General features: G+C 63.5%; 1 non-coding gene across 1 annotated transcript; it reads left to right on the top strand.

The window, feature by feature from the left end:
• The first annotated feature begins 3,633 nt into the window (after positions 1–3,633).
• On the top strand, positions 3,634–3,788 carry LOC140483407 (5.8S ribosomal RNA). Its single transcript, XR_011961942.1, has one exon. It is a non-coding gene; the product is annotated as a 5.8S ribosomal RNA (ribosomal RNA).
• The last annotated feature ends 1,051 nt before the right edge of the window (positions 3,789–4,839 follow it).

Genomic DNA, 4,839 nt, shown 5'->3' with positions numbered 1-4,839 from the left:
CCTACGCCGCCAGGTGTGGGTAACCCGTTGAACCCCATTCGTGATGGGGATTGGGAATTGCAATTATTTCCCATGAACGAGGAATTCCCAGTAAGTGTGGGTCATAAGCTCGCGTTGATTAAGTCCCTGCCCTTTGTACACACCGCCCGTCGCTACAACCGATTGGATGGTTTAGTGAGGTCCTCGGATCGGCCCCGCCGGTGTCGGACAAGGCCCTGGTGGAGCGCCGAGAAGACGATCAAACTTGACTATCTAGAGGAAGTAAAAGTCGTAACAAGGTTTCCGTAGGTGAACCTGCGGAAGGATCATTATCGGCTTGGGGGTACGCCCGTTTCCGATTCACCTTGTCTCGCGGGGGTGGTTTCGGGGCCAGCAGGAGAGCTCGTCAGGGTAGCAGGCCCTGCAGCCGTGGTCACCGCCAAACCCCCCCAACTGTTGGGCGCCTACCTGCGCGGGGCAGGAGGACACTTTCCGATTTCAAATCTCCGTTTGCCGAGTCCACCCCGAACGCACGCGGGCGGGCGGGTTCGCATCACCCTTCGTCACAAGGGGCGAAGCCCGTTCCACCGTCTCGTCAGTAGTGCCGACCGGTCTGTGATCGACGAGGGGAGCCACACCAGGTCCGGCCCTGCTGCTTGGCGGCACCGCGTCGTCGGGAGCTCGCGACAGACGGAGGGTTTCGGTGTACTCTCCAGCCACGGGAAACGAAGCCGGTGATGCAGGCGCCGGTCTTTCGCTCCCAAATCGGCTGGGTTTACATCGTTGCTATCTAGTCACGCTCCCTTCAAACCCCACGGGGTACCTATTCCCCTCACCCGTCTGTGCGTAGACAGCCTCTTTGCACTTGCGGGATGGGGGTGGTGGTTTAAAGACTCTCGAGTTGCCGCCCGTCGGTCCTCGAGCTCCGTGCAGTAGTGATCCCCAGCGAACTGCCAGCAGGGCGAACGAGCGATCCCGCTCTCGGTCGGGGCGCCTGGCGTCGATCGGTGGTCGGTGGCTTGCGGACGAGCTGCGCTGTGAGTGTGGGAACGAGTATGACGAGCCGTTGCCGCGACTCCCAGTCCACCTCGGCGGTGGCTGGGCCGGGCGGGCGTCTGCTCGGGCGAGTGCCGCCCCCGCCTCCTCGCAGGAAGCCCGCTCGCCGTCACGCCGCCACGTGCACGCGTCAGTGACGCTGCCGAACCGATGGCCGGTGCCCGTTCCCGCCTCTGCTTTTCCTAGGGCAAAGCTGCTGCACGCCTCGTGATACTCCGCGGGCGACATGGTGGCGGTGATCCTGCCTCCGTCGCTGCGGTGCGTTGGGGCACGCATCGCCTCTTGGGCGCCCTGTTTTTTTTCAACCAATAGATGTATGTCTCTGCGGGCCGCACCAGGCTGGTGCTCCCCACAGCTTCACGCCACCCTGCTCCGCCCGCACGCCGGCGTGCAGGTGGCTGCTGCTAAAGGTGGGGAGTGTATGTGCGGTCCGGGTGGCTTTCCTCTGGCGAGGGAGAGACCTTAAGCAAACTCAGAGACAAATCTTGACGGTCGATCACTCGTAAAAATAAAACGTGACAAACTTTGTGTTGGTTCAAGTACGAAAGGATCTCTGTCGGCTTGGGGGTACGCCCGTTTCCGTTTCAACTTGTCTCGCGAGGGTGGTTTCGGGGCCAGCAGGAGAGCTCGTCGGGGTAGCAGGCCCTGCAGCCGTGGTCACCGCCAAACCCCCACAACTCGAGCAAGTGAAAAAAAAGTAACAGGAGCGAAAGCATCTCTGTCGGCTTGGGGGTACGCCCGTTTCCGTTTCAACTTGTCTCGCGAGGGTGGTTTCGGGGGCCAGCAGGAGAGCTCGTCGGGTAGCAGGCCCTGCAGCCGTGGTCACCGCCAAACCCCCACACTCGAGCAAGTGAAAAAAAAAGTAACAAATAAGAAAGGATCGTCGGCTTGGGGGTACGCCCGTTTCCGTTTCAACTTGTCTCGCGAGGGTGGTTTCGGGGCCAGCAGGAGAGCTCGTCGGGGTAGCAGGCCCTGCAGCCGTGGTCACCGCCAACCCCCACAACTCGAGCAAGTGAAAAAAAAAGTAACAAATAAGAAAGGATCATTATCGGCTGGGGGTACGCCCGTTTCCGATTCACCTTGTCTCGCGGGGTGGTTTCGGGGCCAGCAGGAGAGCTCGTCGGGGTAGCAGGCCCTGCAGCCGTGGTCACCGCCAACCCCCACAACTCGAGCAAGTGAAAAAAAAAAAGTAACAAATAAGAAAGGATCTCTGTCGGCTTGGGGGTACGCCCGTTTCCCGTTTCACTTGTCTCGCGAGGGTGGTTTCGGGGCCAGCAGGAGAGCTCGTCGGGGTAGCAGGCCCTGCCAGCCGTGGTCACCGCCAAATCCCCACAACTCGAGCAAGTGAAAAAAAAAGTAACAAATAAGAAAGGATCGTCGGCTTGGGGGTACGCCCGTTTCCGTTTCAACTTGTCTCGCGAGGGTGGTTTCGGGGCCAGCAGGAGAGCTCGTCGGGGTAGCAGGCCCTGCAGCCGTGGTCACCGCCAAACCCCCCACAACTGTTGGGCGCCTACCTGCGCGGGGCAGGAGGACACTTTCGATTTCAATCACCGTTTTGCCGAGTCCACCCCGAACGCACGCGGGCGGGCGGGTTCGCATCACCCTTCGTCACAAGGGGCGAAGCCCGTTCCACCGTCTCGTCAGTAGTGCCGACCGGTCTGTGATCGACGAGGGGAGCCAACACCAGGTCCGGCCCTGCTGCTTGGGGGGGGGGGGGGGGGGGGGCGGCACCGCGTCGTCGGGAGCTCGCGACAGACGGAGGGTTTCGGTGTACTCTCCAGCACGGGAAACGAAGCCGGTGATGCAGGCGCCGGTCTTTCGCTCCCAAATCGGCTGGGTTTACATCGTTGCTATCTAGTCACGCTCCCTTCAAACCCGACGGGGTACCTATTCCCCTCACCCGTCTGTGCGTATACAGGCCTCTTTGCACTTGCGGGATGGGGGTGGTGTTTAAAGACTCTCGAGTTGCCGCCCGTCGGTCTCCGAGCTCCGTGCAGTAGTGATCCCCAGCGAACTGCCAGCAGGGCGAACGAGCGATCCCGCTCTCGGTCGGGGCGCCTGGCGTCGATCGGTGGTCGGTGGCTTGCGGGCAAGCTGCGCTGTGAGTGTGGGAACGAGTATGACGAGCCGTTGCCGCGACTCCCAGTCCACCTCGGCGGTGGCTGGGCCGGGCGGGCGTCTGCTCGGGCGAGTGCCGCCCCCGCCTCCTCGCAGGAAGTCCGCTCGCCGACACGCCGCCACGTGCACGCGTCAGTGACGCTGCCGAACCGATGGCCGGTGCCCGTTCCCGCCTCTGCTTTTCCTAGGGCAAAGCTGCTGCACGCCTCGTGATACTAGGCGGGCGACATGGTGGCGGTGATCCTGCCTCCGTCGCTGCGGTGCGTTGGGGCACGCATCGCCTCTTGGGCGCCCTGTCCTCCTCCCCCCAATAGACGTAATGTTTCTGCGGGCCGCACCAGGATGGTGCTCCCCATCGCTTCACGCCACCCTGCTCCGCCCGCACGCCGGCGTCAGGTGGCTGTAGCTCAAGGTGGGGAGCGTATGTGCGGTCCGGGTCGCTTTCCTCTGGCGAGGGAGAGACCTAAAACAAACTCAGACAACTCTTGACGGTGGATCACTCGGCTCGTGCGTCGATGACGAACGCAGCTAGCTGCGAGAATTAATGTGAATTGCAGGACACATTGATCATCGACACCTTTGAACGCACTTTGCGGCCCCGGGTTCTTCCCGGGGCCACGCCTGTCTGAGGGTCGTTTGGCAATCAATCGCACTCGCCTTGGCCTGGCGAGAGCGCGGCTGGGGTGTCGCAGAGGACCCGTCCTCTTTGTCCCCCTAAGTTCAGACTCCGGAGCCTCCGGCGTCGGAGCGCTTGGCCTTTCCCCCCCACCCTGCACATTCCGTTCGTCAGGCTCGACGCCATCCCCCCGCGGGGAGCGCGGCCCTGGCGTCCGTCTGTGTCGTGGCAGTGGGGCCAGCACGGCTGTCACCGGTCCCAGAATGGCTGTCGGTGGTTCACACTGTGTGGTGTGTGCCAACCCTCCTGGTCTCTGGGACACGGAGCTGCCACGAAGTGTTGAGCCTCCAGTGGGGGTCTGCCTAAGCTCTGCACGTCCGCATTGGGTCCGTCTCTCGGTTGGCTGGCAGTGGAAAGAGTGAAGGGAGCCGCGGAGGTCCGGTGCTGGTGCGCCGCCGGCCTGACCGTGGAGCTCGCCGGTTTGACACGCTGACCCGACTCGATGGTTGATCGATTGAGAGTGCTGGGAGCTGCAGGGCCGCCCGCTGCTGCAGCCGCCCGTCTCGTGGTTCGTCCTCGGCCTTAAGTGGCCGGCGGGGCGTCTGATCCTGTCTCCCCTTGCTGGCGCCGAGTGCCTGGCCGAGGGAGGAGGTTTTCGTCGAACGCTGTGACTTGGACGGTCGCACGCGCGTGGATCGCTGGCTCTTGGCTCTCCCGTTCAGTCCGCACGTTTCCGCTCCGTCCTGCCACCGGTCTCGGGAGGTACGGAGGGGTTGGCGGGCGTGGTGTGTGCTCCGTCACCGTGCAGGCACACCTACCACGCCGTCGGCCGACCCCCGCACGGTCCTCCTGGCCATCGGGAGGACGGCGGAACGTCGGGCTGTCGGGGGCCAAGTCGCCAGAAGGCCACCGCTGTGTCTTCCGTACCCTGTCACCGTCGCGTGCCTTCCTCAACTCGTCCGGCTCGGGGCCGCTGGGTTCAGGAGCGGCGTCGCCCGCCGGCCCCACTGAAGGCCGTGCCGTTCCGCGGCTGGCGATCGATGTGCGTGGCGTGCCTGCGCGACCGTTCG

Source organism: Chiloscyllium punctatum, chromosome 11 (genome assembly GCF_047496795.1).
Source record: "Chiloscyllium punctatum isolate Juve2018m chromosome 11, sChiPun1.3, whole genome shotgun sequence".
Lineage (NCBI taxonomy): Eukaryota > Metazoa > Chordata > Chondrichthyes > Orectolobiformes > Hemiscylliidae > Chiloscyllium > Chiloscyllium punctatum.
Note: the sequence above shows the minus strand (reverse complement) of the source record. Positions and strands in the feature narration are given on the sequence as shown.